This window comes from Vidua macroura, chromosome 10 (assembly GCF_024509145.1).
Source record: "Vidua macroura isolate BioBank_ID:100142 chromosome 10, ASM2450914v1, whole genome shotgun sequence".
NCBI classification, from domain to species: Eukaryota; Metazoa; Chordata; class Aves; order Passeriformes; family Viduidae; genus Vidua; species Vidua macroura.
The window spans coordinates 1,343,412-1,359,753 of NC_071580.1; positions in this window are offsets into that span (position 1 = coordinate 1,343,412).

Below are 16,342 nucleotides of genomic sequence, written 5' to 3' on the forward strand. Positions count from 1 at the left end.
TTCAAAGCACAAAGGCCAGAAAGAACAATTGTATCAAACTGCATTCATGAATTCATAATAAAGTTCAATTTGCCACCATTCATCATGTGACTTAAAATTAAATTGAGTTTTTAGTGCAAAAGAAAAGGGTTTTGTGCTTTTTTTTGAAAATAATACAAAATATTTCATGCCGTTCACAAATCATTTGTATTAGCACCAGTGTATACAGATTAATTTATTTATTTCCATTAATTTGTCGCCGCTTCCCATTGTTCCATTATCCTCAGGGACAATCCTTATTCTTTCATGTATTTTTAAGCGCTACAGAGTCACACAGACAAACGGCAGACTAAAAAGGCGCAGTGGCTTTAGTTGTCTCTTGGGTTTGGGGTGCTGGAAGGAGTTAAAAACCATGAGCTGGAGGAGTCCATTGTGGGGGTGGCATTGACCATGGCATTGGTGTTGATATTGGTATTGATTTGGCATTGATGTTGGCATTGGTGTTGGTGTTGATTTTGGCATTGGTGTTGGTGTTGCCTTTGGTTTTGGTGTTGATTCTGGCTTTTTGGTGTTGATTCTGGCTTTTTGGTGTTGATTTTGGCATTTGTGTTGATTCTGGCTTTTTGGGGTTGATTCTGGCTTTTTGGTGTTGATTCTGGCTTTTTGGTGTTGATTTTGGCATTTGTGTTGATTCTGGCTTTTTGGTGTTGATTCTGGCTTTTTGGTGTTGATTCTGGCTTTTTGGTGTTGATGTTGGCATTGATGTTGGGGCTGGCACATTAGGACAGAGCCCAGGAAATAGGGAGGCACCAAAACAGAGACTTTATCCCATGAAAGTTGGCCTGGCGGAAGGAAGATTGGCAGCAAACCTCCATCCGCACCAACACCCACATGGAAATCATGGAAATTCAAGTGCTGGAGCCGTGGCTGCCTTTGGGCACTGCCCAGAGGTTGTGCAGGTCTGAAGCAGGAGCTGCTCACAGGGACCCATCACCCCGTGCAGGATAAAGAGCAAATCCAGCCCAGCGTGCCCCGGTCGCCGAGCGCGCTCCTTATCAGCGCCGTTTGTGCGCCCGCCGAAAATAATCATCTGTGAATGGAGCCCTAATTACATTAGAGCTAATCCATTTTCCTCTCTGAAGCTGGTAGTCAACAGTTTATTCTCTCACCTCCGAGATGAAACCGAATGTCAATTTTGGAGATAACATTGACGTGAACTTATGTATCAGGCAAGTAGACAAATACCATTATAATCATTTATAATCCTTTAAAGCTGTGACTGAGAAGTGGCATTTGGACTGGATTTAAACTTGGCGTTGTCCGTGCGGAAGATTAACCGCTCCACAAGACTTTGATTTCGGAATATTGCCCATTAGAGAGTTTTGACATAGGAAATTGAAGTATTATATATAGTTTTAACGTGGTTAACAGAGTCTGACACAAACAATAACATTCCAACTTCAGTTAATTCTTTCGCATCCCATTTTCCCCAGCAGGGAAAACTCTGCTGTCGTCCAAAAAGCACCCCAGCAGGACTTTGAAGATTATTCCTGCTGGATGGGAATTACACATCCCCAGCTCATTCCTGCTGTTGCCGATCACTATCGATGCTCTCCAGGAGCTGCTCTGCATCAGCCAACTCTGTTTGTGCAACAAACCCCGGCCTCTGGGGCCAGCACCAGCCCACAAACTCATAAAACCATGGAATTGTATAGGTTGGAAAAATCTAAGACCGAGTTCAACCATTCCCCCAGCGCTGCCAAGGCCACCACTAACCCCTGTCCCCAAGTGCCACATCCACAGGGCTGTTCAATCCCTCCAGGGATGGGGACTCCACCACTGCCCTGGGCAGCTGTGCCAGGCTGGACAATCCTTTCCTTGGAAATTTTCCCTGGATGGAGCAAAGGAATGGCCAGAGTTCTGCAGTGTTTAGAGTTCATCCTTCCCAAATGCAGGGGCTGATGGCAGAAGCCAGTGCTGACTGCTGACAAAGGAATGGATCTTATCCAGTGCCACTGGATTTTCTTGGTGACTTTTGTACTAAAACTACAAGTTCCAGACATTGCCCGTGCAGAGGTAAAGAGCCAAACCCCAGCAGGGAACGGTGCTGTGGTCCTTGCTGGATGCTCCCAGCCCTGCAGCTGCTCCAGGGAAATGAGCACCAGGATCACACTTAGAGCTTCCAGGAGGAAATCAGTGATTAATGTTTAACACTTTTTATTACCACTTGTTCCTCAAAATCACAAGCGGTTTAGGAGGGATAGAAAGGAAATTTCAGTGGTGGTGCCTGCTAGATGAGGAGAAGCTAAAAAGGGAGGGTGGTCAAGGGAGAGGTGGAAATGCTCAGTTGCTGTGGTTTAGATGTTCTCCAGGCACAGGGATGTGCCAGGCTGCTGTGGGCTCTTGGTGTGAGGTGGGCCCTCTCCAACCTCTGAAAAGCTTGAGGTGCTTTCCATGCGCCATTCACGGTTTCCAGGATTGTGCCCCGATTTGAGGCCTCTCCTTGTACCACAGGAGGGATGTGAGTGCCTGTGAGCAGGTCCCAGGGGAGCAGGAGTGCCCGGCCGTGGTTGGACGGGGATGTTTGGGGCTCTGGAGGAGGCGAGGGGGGAAGGAGCCACCCAGGGCTGCCCCCACGTTCCCCCCTGGGTCCCCAGCCCGGAGAACTGGGTGTCTCTTGGAGGCACATTCCAGCCCATGCAAACAGCTTGCTGTCATCTGGCTTCAATCTGGGGATAAATGGGCTCCAGAAGTTTTGGAATATTTGTATAAGACCACAACGCTTCTTATCAAAACATTTCCCATTATTATTTTCCAGTCTTCCCTCCATCCCCAGCTACCTCCTCCTTCCCTTCGGTGCCCAGCCATGCCCCAGCCGTTAGCAGTGCTATCATTTTTTCTCTCCATATGGGAAGCAGAGGAGAGCTTTCCTCTAAAGAGGGCAGCCCAAATCCTCCTGGGGCTCCCAACCCATCCTCCATCTGCGGTCACACAAGTGTTTCCTCCCGGGCATTATCCCTGGAAATGAAAGAATGTGAACACGCCAGGCTCATTTGTTTTGTGTGTTTAATTTCGGCGTAGGTTTGTGTAAGTACTTATCGTCTTCTCCTCGGGAGATAATCCAAGACAAATGTGCAGGCGAGAGGCAGCTTTAACAAATGGGGCTGCCTCCCGAAAACTCCGTGGAATAAATCGGGATGGAGGAGCAGCGCCGGAGCCTGGAGAAGGGATGCTCCCAGGAAGCACAGAAAGTTATGAACACAGCTCAAATCAGCACGACCCCATCATCAATATTCATAGAGCCCAGACAAAATATTTCATATTGGAGCGGCTCATAAATCAGAGGGAGAAGAAGGGGAAAAGGGAAGAGGTGAGGAGAAAGGGGAGGATAGAAAGGGAGGAATAGCTGGGGGACGAGGGGATGGCGAGGGGGGACTCGGCTCATTCAGGGTAACATCTGCTCGCTCTGAAGTGGAACCACCTGTTAGTTTATTAAACTGTGCAATTAATTCATGTGGAAGGCAGGGAAGGCTATATCTCATCAAAACCTTCCCTCTTAGCCTCTTCCTCCAAAAGTGAGCTGGGTAAAACTGTGCATGGCACCATCGCTTCCACAGGGAATGAGGGAGAGTCCCCAGCATGTCCCCCCACAGTGCCCATCATGGCTGGGAGCCAGCAGAATCCCAGAATCCCTTCGGTTGGAAAAGCTCTTCAAGATCGAGTCCAGCCATTCCCCCAGCAGTGCCAAGACCACTAACCCACGTCCCCAAGTGCCACATGCACAGGGCTGTTAAATCTCTCCAGGAATGGGGATTCCATCACTGCCCTGTTCCGGGCTTTGACAACCTTCCCCACGAAGAAATTTTCCCTAATATCCAACCTAAACCTCCCCTAGTGCAATTTGTGGTTGTTTCCTGTCCTGTAACTTGTTCCCTCAGAGAAGAGCCCGATCCCCACCTGGCTTCAACATCCTTCAGATGGAGGCTGAGGATCACAGAGCATCTCTACAAGGAAGCTCATCGTGCTGAGCAGGCAAACAGGGGCTGCAAACCGCTGCTCACACACATCCCAAAGGTTTGTCTCCGAGATCCTGCAGTGGCAGGGGAGAGCATTGTGCAAGGAAGGTTTTGCACCAGCCTCTTGCAGATCTCCAGCACTCACCCCTGTCAAAACGCTTGAATTTTTCATTATCAAAAAAAAAAAAAAAAACAACAACAACAACAAAAAAAAAAACCAAAAAAAAAATACCCCAAACCCAAAGATTTTCAATAATTTATTTCAGGCATCTATTTCGGAACGTGTCCCAATGGCTCCTTCCTGCAAGTCCCCACCAGAGGAGGGCTTGGAGCCCCCAGGGGGTCCTGGGCCTTCCGAGCCCACAGGACCGGGCTCCAATTAAGTGCAATGCTCTCCAGATTTGGTTCCCATTATTGTCTTCCTTTGGCATGACCGACCGGAGCACTCGAATTGGAAAGGCCCCAGAATCTTCAGTCTCCTAAAATATTTTCAATAACGTTGAGAGCAATTTTCCTTAGAGCATGTAAGGATTTCAGTGGAGGAGCCAACTTTCCCAGAGGAATGATCCAATTATGAGCACTGGATGCTCTTGTCAGTCTCTCCCTCAGGGACGTGGAAAATCAAAATTATGGTTTATTTTTTTGAATGCGACAGTGAGCGTAAAGGCAGAAATCTAAACCATGCCCTTATCTCCCCACGCACCCCCAGCTCCCTCTCTGATAAAGTCAGCTAAAAATACCCACTCGTTTCAGGCAGAACCTCCTGAAGTTCTGCTCTAATGACAGCACAGGCAGGACCCAGCCCTGGGAGCAGCTGAATGATGACTTTTTAATGGTGACCTTTGCATGTAAAAATTGAGTCAGAATTACTCTGCTTCTCGCTAATGTAACGAGGGAAATGTGGTTTGAACCCCGTGGTTTGTGCTCGGTGACAAAGGGGGGGAGAGGCACCAGCAGGCCCCCAAAAGCTAAAAATAGCTCCCACGGGGGGGGGAGGGCAGGGGAGGGGGGGGGAGTGAGTGAGGAATTGGCTGTGCCTTTGCTCAGGATGCTGTGGGAGTTGTTCCCAGGATGCTGATCATGGCCTGTGCCAGCTGGGATGGGCCCCTGATGGGGACCATGGGCTGTGTCACGAGGGATGGGACCCCCACGGGCACCAGGGGCTGTGCCAGCTGGGATGGGATCCTAATGGGCACCACAGGCTGTGCCAACAGGGATGGGACCTCGATGGGCACCACGGGCTGTGCCAACAGGGATGGGATCCCCACGGGCACCATGGGCTGTGCCAGCTGGGATGGGATCCCCACGGGCACCATGGGCTGTGGTAACTGGGATGGGACCCTGATGGGCACCATGGGCTGTGGTAACTGGGATGGGACCCAGTGGGCACCATGGGCCATGCCAGCTGGGATGGGACCACGATGGGCACCACAGGCTGTGCCAGCTGGGATGGGATCCCCATGGGCACCATGGGCTGTGCCAACTGGGATGGGATCCTAATGGGCACCATGTTCTGTGGTAACTGGGATGGGACCTCGATGGGCACCATGGGCTGTGCCAGCTGGGATGGGATCCCCACGGGCACCATGGGCTGTGGTAACTGGGATGGGACCTCGATGGGCACCATGGGCTGTGCCAGCTGGGATGGGATCCCCACGGGCACCATGGGCTGTGGTAACTGGGATGGGACCCAGTGGGCCCCACGGGCTGTGGTAACTGGGATGGGCCCCTGATGGGCACCATGGATGGTGCCAGCTGGGATGGGACCCTGATTAGCACCGTGGGCCGTTCTAACGGGGACAGGACCCCCGTGGGCTCCCTTGCATCCCAACACCCTGCAGCCCCCTGCTGCTGCCCAGCCGGCCCTCTGTGTGCCCCCTGCGTGGGTGCAGCCGTGTCGGGGTGCAGGGGTGCAGCCGTGCCCGTGCCAGCCGCGCCGTGCCCGTGGCAGCCCCGCCGTGCCCGTGGCAGCCGTGCCAGCCCCGCCGTGCCCGTGCCAGCCGCGCCGTGCCTGTGGCAGCCCCGCCGTGCCTGTGGCAGCCCCGCCGTGCCCGTGCCAGCCCCGCCGTGCCCGTGCCAGCCGTGCCAGCCACGCCGTGCCGCTGCATTGTGCCGGGGAAGGAGCTGCCTTTGTCTGGCGGGCAGCGGGGGGCCTTTGTCCCCACGGGGCCGCCTGGCTCCCGGGGCTGGAACACCAAGATCAAGGCATGGGCAGTGGGATGTGCAGCCACCCGCTCCCCCTTAGAAGTTGTTGTTGCTATGGGGTCTATTGTTGGCAGCTTTCCCCCGGTGCTTTACATCCTGCACCTTGCTTTTCACAGGGTGAACAATAATGCAAACTCTTTTTGCTCCTGGAGTTGCCTTTTCACAGTTTCCCCCCCTTTTGCAATCTATAATGAGTGATAACTCTAAAGAACGGCACAATTCTTCGAGAGACTCCCCCCCCCGCTCACACCGTGCTGCTCACTGGTTTATTCTGCCCGAGAAGCCCAGGAAAATCTGCATATTTGGGGATGTATTAATTACCCAACGTGACATCTCTAACTCTGCAAAGATTGTCTCTGGCTAATGAAGCTGTCAGGGCAGGCTCCACGCCGATGCCGCCCTGCCGTGGGCGCTGGCCCATGGCCAGCACAGCTCCTGCTGTTCCCAGTCTCCAATCCCAGCAGCACAGGAGCAGGATCCAGCCCTGGCTGCTCCCATCATCACCACAACAGTTCCATCCTCCAGCACTTCTGCATCACCTCAGCAAAAAAAAAAAAAAAAAAAAAACAACAAACAGCTGGAAATCAAAACTGTTCAGTTTCATCTATCAATCCTTGAGGTTGAAGCTGCAGCAGGAGGAACCAGAGCTTTGATCCTTTCAGGGTGTGACCTCAAGCCCCTGCAGATCCTCCGTGTGCTCCTGCAGGGCTCTGGAGAAGACACATGGAATGAATTTGATACTGTGCCAGGAGCAGGATCCCTTGCCTGGGTGCCAGAGGGCAGAGGATGGGCAGGTCCCTGCACCAGCACACCATTCACGTCCTATCCATCCCCATCCTCATCCCTGTTCCAGCAGTGGGGAAACATCCCGAGGAGCTGGTCCTGCTCCTGAGAAACCTCCCTGGCAGTGCTCAACCCCATGCTCCCATCCTCGGGAATCTGGCTTTCATGAAACCCATTGTAAGGCATGAATAACCCAGCTTTCCATGATGGGAGGTGATCTTTCCCACTGATACACACTGGGCTCCCTCAGCTCAAACCCAAGTTGTAAAATTCCTTAAATGGAAATTGATATTCGTGTTTAAATAATTTTTTTTATTGGTTTAAGAATTCCTAATGACGAGGAGCAGGAAGGCGGCTGGAGCGCGTGCCAGATCGTCTGCTTTCCTAATGACAAATGTCTGAATTAAAATAATTCTAATTAAATGGATGTCAAAAAAATGTTTCAGTTCGAAACACACTTCACAACCTCACATCACATCCTATCAGGCAGCAGAGCACATGACAAAACACAAAATCAACTGAGACCTTTAGGCAGACATTCCTCAAAGAGCAGCGGTAATTCCCAGCCGGCTGTGCCGTGCTGCCAGCAGCCAGAGGGGTGGCAGGGCCAGGAGTCACCTGCACCAAACCAAAGCCACTTTTGGGGTTTCAATAACTCTGACATCACGTGACTTTGTAGGGCTTCAGCTCTCCTGCAGGAGGTGGGAATCTTCACTCTCCCCCAGCACACACGGAACCAGAGACAAGGTGTGCTCTCCTCCTACCCAGGGTGGTTTTAAGGGTTGGATTTGGATGACTTCTCCTTTGGAGTGTGGCCTGGGATCATAGAATCATCAAATGGGTTGGGTTGGGAGGGACCTTAAAGCCCAGCTTATTCCACCCCGTGGGCAGAGACACCTTCCACCATGCCAGGGTGCCCCAAGTCCTGTCCAGCCTGGCCTTGGACACTGCCAGGGCTGGGGCAGACACAGCTTTTTGGGGCAAAGGGTGCCCAGTGATGCAGGACAGACGTGGGAGCAAACTGCAGCCAGGTGCTTGGTGTGCTCAGGAACGCTGCAGGAGGGGAAAGGGGGGAGTGAGGGACAGCAGCAGCAACATCTGAGCCCCCCTCTCTGACCCCCAAAGTGATGTAATAGGGCTTGAGGCCATCTATCATTTTCTCCATCTGACCCTTTTAATTTCCCATCCCAGGAGTATTTCCAAGGGATCCCCATCCCCTCAGGGCTGCAGGTGAGCCTGGCAGGATCCTGTGAGATCCCCCATCCTCTGCCCCACATCCCACACAAGGCAGGGCCGCTCTGCTGGCAGGGCCAAACGCTGTAACTGGATCTTAATTACACAACTCTGCGAGAGGTTATTTTTATTTCTTTGTTTGTTAATGCAATTATTTAGCTGCCCTATTTTAGCCTTGACCTTGCAGGAAGAGGGTATTTTCCAGTCAGCATAATGCTTTATCTTTGAAAGCTCCAATCAATAAGGATAATTAATGATGCCTGCTGCAATGATAGCCTCAGCAATCATTATCCCACATTAATCCCTGCAGTCAGCCTGGGGTCAAGGCCATCTAAATCATTCACCTGGGGGTGGAGAAATTCAAATAATTTACCCATTTAAATCCAAGCAAACAAATCCCACTGTATTTTTCCGAGCCGTTTGGAAGAGGCTGCAGCCTGTTGCGGCCGCGGGTCTGCAGGAGCTGTGGATCCTTCCTGCAGGAATCCGGGTCCCCTGGTGGGGATGGCAGTGGGGACATGCCCCAGGGACATGCCACCAGTTTCTCCTCAGTCTGGCAGGAGGATTTAATGTGGGGATGGTCCCACTGCCCACGCAGCAGAGCCCGGCCCCAAAACTGGGATCGCCCGGCGTGGTTGTGCTGCGGGGGCATGAAGGGGGTTGTGCTCCTCTTGCAGGGACAAAACGTCTCTGCCACCAAGCCCAGGAGGGGGGGTTTGTTAGCCTTTAGTGCTGGTTTGTGCTGGAAACCCTTGGGACACCCAAGGAAGGGGAAAAGGCATCTCCAGAACATCTCCGAGAGGAGCAGAGGTCTCTCCCCAGGATATTCCTGTCCCCCACCAGCCCCTCAAACTCCAGCCCATGCCTGAGCTCCAAGGACAGCCACCTGCACAAGCCCTGTTCACCCAACTGCTGCTGCTGCAGGTGTCCCCAGCCCTCCCACCCATCCCACATCCCATTCCCAACCAGTATGGAGTGAGGGACTGGGAACTGGGTATGAGCACAAACTGCAAACCCATTGATCTTTCTTTCTTTCTTCAGCCTGTACTTGGCACATTTATAATCTCTTAGGGGCAGGGATGCATGTGGGGCAGCGTGGAGAGCCCAAGGAAAACCCTTGGCATGTTCCCTCTGGAATCTCCAGCCATCCTCGAGGCTGGGTCAGCTCCCATGGCTGCTGTGCCTGGCTTTTTTTAACGTCCCCTGTCAGAGGGGTGCAGCTTTTTGACATCTCCGTGCTAGCAGTGAAGATATCCCTCTGTCTGCTCCGTGCAAAGATAAGTTTTGGGATACAGCCAGCACTGGGGTCGCATCCTGATACCTCCCAACATAGCTGGGAGAATGCTGCATCCCTTTGACCCCAAGGTGAGGAGGAGGACAAGGATCCCATCCAACCCTGGGTGCCAGTTCCAGCCAAAATGCCCATCCGGTGCTGCTGGGCGGAAAGAGGCACCAAGGACTTTGTCAGGATATGGAAAAACCCACAAAGCCAAGCTGGTGTTATTATAGAACGGCTGCAGAGCAATGTCCTTGGCCAAAACCCGGCCTCGTTGGTAATCGATACAGTTTTGCTGATCTAAAGCTGCCTCTGGTGGCCCTCGCAGGGCTGGGCTTTACAGCTGGACGTGTGGCCTGCTGCGATGCCCACCGCAGTGTCCACCACCACGTCCACCATGATGGCCACAGCAATGACCACCACGAAGTCCTCCATGATTCCCACCGTGATTCCCACCACAATGCCCTCCATGATTCCCACTGCAATTCCCACAGCAATGACCACCACGAAGTCCTCCATGATTCCCACCGTGATTCCCACTGCAATGCCCAGCATAATGCCCACCATGATTCCCACTGCAATGCCCACCACAATGCCCTCCATGATTCCCACCATGATTCCCACTGCAATTCCCACTGCAATGCCCACCACAATGCCCACCATGATTCCCACTGCAATGCCCACCATGATTCCCACCATGATTCCCACCGTGATTCCCACTGCAATGCCCACCATGATTCCCACCATGATCCCCACCGTGATTCCCACTGCAATGCCCACCGCGATGCCCACCATGATTCCCACCATGATTCCCACCGTGATTCCCACTGCAATGCCCACCATGATTCCCACCATGATTCCCACCATGATTCCCACCATGATTCCCACTGCAATGCCCACCACAATGCCCACCATGATTCCCACCATGATCCCCACCATGATTCCCACTGTGATTCCCACTGCAATGCCCACCATGATTCCCACCATGATTCCCACCATGATCCCCACCATGATTCCCACTGCAATGCCCACCACGATGCCCACCACGATGCCCACCGGCATGTCCAGCATCAGCAGTGGAGGACGCAGGACCAGCAGTGGAGCAGGGTCTCGGGGCTGTCCCTGTGTCCCCCCAGGGTCTCAGCCCAGCTCAGGGGCTCGATGGCCCCCAGAGTGGGTGAGGTTTGAGACGTGCCAGCCTTGAGTCCCTCCATGGAAATGAAGGGACAATTGGGATTAGTTCTGATTTATGGCTCTGTTATGACCAAGTTTGTGTTTTCACCAAAGTCCTTCTCCCCCTGCCTGGAATTAATTCTATATTAACAGCAGCATATAATTTATATGTGGACACATCCACATATTCAATAAATTATGGCCTAACTCTATAATTCCACAGCTATAATTAATTACATTAAAGACCTCCATTTTAAGCCCACAATTAGATAACCCTGGGAGACAATCCCGTTAGCATTTTTAATAAATACTTGTGTTTGAAGCTGTTGAACAGAGCACCTGATAACTGATAGAGCAGTGTTAACATCTGTTCCATTATTTCCACAGGACGTTGCTTTAACGTAATGCTCCTCACATAAAATATGCATTTGTTCTTGACTGTCAAGTGCCTCTATTATTTTATTAAAAAGTCAAAAAAGAATATAATCAGACTTCATAATTTATGTGTGACATTTTCATTACAGAAAACTTTATGCAAAATTGAATTCTAAAATTTAATTTCCTGTGATGTTTAAATTACTTACTATCTGGCTCCTCTCCAAACATTGTGATCACTCCAGGCCCCATATGAATTCCATTAAGGATATGTTTAGCTGCTGCCAAAACGTATGGGGTATTTTTCTATGTAATTCCAAGAATATGCTCCCTAAATTTATTTTGTGCCAGTTTAAATAGTTTCTCTCATGCAGGAAAGAAACACAAGACATTTTAACAGCTGCTATGGTTTTTTTGTTGTTGTTTCCCTTGGGTTTTGATGCCTGTCGTGGTTCTTCAGTCCCCTCAGCCAGAGGAGAATTCCCAGCAGTCTGGGAGGACTGAGCTTTGAGGGTGCCCTGCTCGCCACGTTCTCTGTGTGCACTGGAAATTAGCACATGCAAATTAGGTGTAATGAGCGTGCGGCTGAAGGAATATGGTCGGTGCTGCTTCCATTCCCAAAGTCTGGGGTTTTTATTGCCCCCACTCCACGTCATCTCCCTGGGATGTCTTCAGTACCAATGTAAGGAAGAGAAAGCCAATCAGGGCCTGGAGAAGGGAAGGAATTGGGAATTGTGAGGGTCTTGATGGAACCTGAGGGGGTCAGACACAGAATCCCTGAATCACAGAATTCCAGAATCCCAGAATCACAGAATATCCCAATCTGGACCCACAAGGGTCAAGTCCAACTTTTGGGTCTGGCACAGTGGAGGGTGTGGGAGACCCCAAGGAGGGACAAGGGGATGCTCCAACCCCACCAAGACCCACAGGACACGTGGAGTCACCCCCTCCCTGGTCCCAAAACCACCAGGGGTGCTCAGGCCACGCATCTCAGCATCTCCCAACTTCATCCATCCCCCGGAGCGGTGTCCGGGTTGTGGACAAATATTTGAGGAATGAACCAGGTGCCTCTGCCATCCCTGAGCTACCCCAGCTCTTCCTGGCAGCTCTTTCTAAAATCAATCTGCGTTTTGCATGGCCTCATCCACCCGGAGCCAAGGCACTCTCAGAGCTGAGATCAATACATCCTCCCGGCCCAGCACTATCAGATTCACTCCTTTGCTGAGCAGAACACGCCAGTAAAACTCAGCCTGCTTGGGAAAAATAGCCTGGTCTCATGAATCTTCAGAGAAATACAGGGAAAACCTTCAGGCGTGTTTTTGGAAACAATTCCAAAATTGTTGTTGCAGTAAAATTGCAATGTTTTGTGTGCTGTGATTGATGGTGATGTAGGAGTTGCCAAAATGAAGGTGCTCTGCCAGATCCCTGCTTCCCCCCCTTTGCCTGGAATGTGTGAGCAGCAGTCACACCCTGGGGCCTGTGGGAAGAGGGACTGGGAATAAAGAGATGCTGGGAAAAGGGGATGCTTGGACAGAGCCATGCCCGTGCCCTTCTCAGTCAGCTTTGGTGTGGATCAGGGAGCTGAGCATGGTGGTGAACGTCCCAAGTCATGCCAGCATGTGCCAGGATGTCCCAGCAGATCCCAGTACATCCCAGCTGATCCCAGCATGTGCCAGGATGTCACATCTCATCTAGTTTGTCCCAGCACGTCCCAGCTCATCCCAGCAAGTGCCAGGATGTCCCAGCTGATCCCAGCAGATCCCAGCAGCCTCCAGTGTTCCCAGCTCATCCCAGCTCATTGTCTCTTTAGGGATGTTCAGGAAAGGCCTGAGCTCACTGAGTCCACGTCAGAGGAGAGGAGAGAAAATCCAAAAAGCCCTCACCTGCTTGGATAGAGAGGGATTTTGCACATGCCAGGGGGTGGAATCCCTTCCCCAGGGACACGGTCCCTGCTCGCTGGCCATGTGCATCCCCCTGTGCCAGGGCTGCCTTTGGACCTGATCCCATTGCGGGGCTGATGCTGGGAACAGGGATGTCCCTGCTGGGATGGGCCCACTCCCAGCCTTCCCTGGGCACTGGGAGGCCAAACTGGTGAGTGGAAAGCTCCCAGTTGCCACTGGGAGTTCCGGTAACCGGATCTACCCCGGCCAGTTGCGAGCACAGAACTAATAAAGGATGCAGCCGGGCTGATGCCGAAGGAAGGCTGGGCAGGAATAGGATGACAGAGCAATATTGCAGGAGGTAGGATCCTGCTGAGTCTGGAAGTGCCTGATTTATTTATATTCAGCTAAACTGAAATATTCAGAAGGAGAAAATCTTCAAGCTGGACCCTTTCGCTGCCTCCTTTGAGCAGAGAGGGATGTGTGTGGTGTTTGCCAGGGAATGATGCTCGCCCTGTGCCTCTTCCAGTGCCCAGCTCCCATTAACTCAGGCAGCAGAACTCCAATATGAATTTTTTCTCTGATACCTTGTGGTTCACAGATTGGGTGATGACAAAATGAAGTAATTTATAACCAGTATATAAATTTAGTTATTATTGAACACTTGATTAACCTGTACACTTTGCTGCCTGCTCATCTTCAGGGGTTTGTAGTAAATGTATTCATTTATGCCTGGGTGTGAAGTGGTACCTTCATAATTCACCTGTTAATTTTGTACCCCTCAAACCCTTTGTTTAAGGGTTAAACACTAATGAAGGTAAAGCACATTCTCATTCTGGAGAGCTGCTTCCCTCTAAATCCACTTGCCCATTCCAGGCTCAGCTCTCCTCGTGTGAACAGGTCATGCATTTATATGGAGTCCAGCATTTGGAGCCTATTCCAACCCTTAATGGATCAGAACTGTTTAGGCAGACTGCACTAAATATGGAGAAATGGGTATAGAGGGTGGTCACCATTCCTGTAGCCTGTTCATAAAATAGAATCATGGAATATCCTGAGCTGGAAGGGACCCCCAAGGATCCTCCAGTCCAGCCCCTGACCCCACACACCCCAAAAATCCCACCCTGGGCGTCCCTGGCAGTGCTGTCCAAAGGCTCCTGGAGCTCTGGCAGCCTCGGGGCTGTGCCCATTCCCTGGGCAGCCTGGGCAGTGCCAGCACCCTCTGGGGGAAGAACCTTTCCTGATATTCAACCTAACCCTCCCCTGGCCCAGCTCCAGCCACCCCTGGGTCCTGTCCCTGCCACAGAGCGCAGAGATCGCTGCCTGATGTTGGCTGACCACTGCTGTTGGTGGGTGATGGACATTTGACCCCACTGAGAAGATGCTCCCTTGCAGCTGAAGCTTTCCACAGCTCTCAGCTGCCCTTGGCCACCTTGGCAGCCAGCGCTGGTGCTGAGGGGAGTTTTGGGGAAGATCTGGCGTTTTGGGGCAGAAAACTTGAGGGGAAAAAAGGGCATCTCACAATGCAGGCAGTAAAAATAGTATCGTAGGGAGCGGGGGGCTGTAATAAGAAACACGTTGGGCTGGAAATAACTTAATTCTGTCACAAACACCAGCTTAATGTATGCCCTTAAATTTGCAGCCATCTAGGTTTCCCTGCAACATCCGCCCGTATCGGGAGGATCTGCTCCATCCAGACACCGTGGTGCCTCGCGCCCGCGCTCGCAGCAGCTTTTAATGAGCATTTCTCTATTTATCTCATGTCACTGCTTCCCCGGCAGCCCCGTGCCCGGCCTGGCCAGTAAAAGCCATTATCTCTATTATGCTGCCGATAGCCCATCGCCGGGATTGCTGCTCCCTAATTGCTGGAGCACCCTCCTCCTCCTCCTCCTCCTCCTCCTCCTCCCGCTGATAGATTACCCCAGGCTAACGGCCTCAGAGCCCGTTCCCCAGCGCCAGCCGAGCCCCAGCTATTGGGCTCTGCTCTCAGGAATAAATCCTAAGCTATCAATATATAATAGGGCTAAATAATCAACAGCTCGAGACGTTGTCTGCGCCGGGAGGGCTCCGCCGCGCCGGGCAGTTTTTATCGGCTATAATTAGCAGCAAGCAGAGCCTGTGCCTGGCCAGGCTGTGCAGGAACGAGGACAGGTTTTATGCACGTTCAAACATGATTTAATCGGCTGCCCTGCCTGTCTCGATAATGCGCAGGGGTGTAAAAAAGTCCAGCTGGCCTGGGAACGTGTGGGAAACATAAATCCTGCGGCGGGCGGCTCTGGAGGGAGCTCTGCCCTCGCCGCTGCAGAGGTGCCTTATTCCTGATAGCAGGGGAGCCGCCGTGGGAGGGATCCTGCCGGAGGATTTGGACGGGGCTTGGAGCAAGCTGGACTATGGAAGGTGCCCCTGCCCATGGCAGGGGGTGGGACTGGTTGGGCTTTGAGGTCCCTTCCCACGCAAACCACTCAATGACTCTGTGATTCCAAGATTCTGTGTGCTCAGCCTGGGGGCTTTGAGAGGAGGGGCTTTGGATCCGCTTTAGGAGGGGCTTTGCGGCCAGGAGCAGAGGATGCTGTTGGAAAACGTTCCCAGCCAAATCCGCTTGGGTAAAGTAGCTGTGCACCAGCCACAGGAAGGGAGGAAAGGAAGGTGCCCCAAAACAAGGCAGTAAAACTATAAAGTTAATGAGGAACCCGTGTCCTTTTTTACAGTATCGCCCTTTATAACCCCTCCTCGGGAGCCAGGCTTTCAGGGGAGCACAGCAAACGCTGTAAAATGGATGTTTAATGTAGCTGGGGGCCAAGAAAAACATTGTATAATTGTAGTACGCAGCTTGCTAAGTAAAGTGATAGCTTTTAAAGGATGAAATACAGCGTGGGTTTGCAGGGCTGCACAGGCTCCAGCCTCAGATTGCCTCAATAACAGTTTCCTCCTTCCACTTGCAAACATAGCTCTGAGAAGATTTGGGATGTACATCTCTGGCTTTTGAGATCAGCTGCTGCCTTGGTCTGCTCCGGGAATAAATGACTTGGGACTGTCAGTCCTCGCCCCACTGACACCAAATTTGTTTGATTTTCAGCCTTTTATGCAAACAGGATCTGTCCCAGCAGGGCACTGGGGCAGTGAGGGCTGCTCCCCTGGGATAACCACACTGGCTGCACCCACACTTCAGTTTGGCTCCTGGGGGTTCCATGGGCCCCCAGTGCCTCCCAGCCCACCCCAGTCCCAGCAAGACCACAGTTCCAGAGCTTCCCAGCCTGTGTGATGTGGTTTGGGCTGGGTTTCTGAGGAGAAGGGACACAAGGAGAGGGATTTGGGTTTGGCTGGTCGGGGGAGTTAAAGTCTCCTTTGTCTCCCAACACTCTGGGTCGACAGTTGCTGTTCAGCCCTTGTAAATTCAAATTAAAGGGCACCTATGGCTTGGC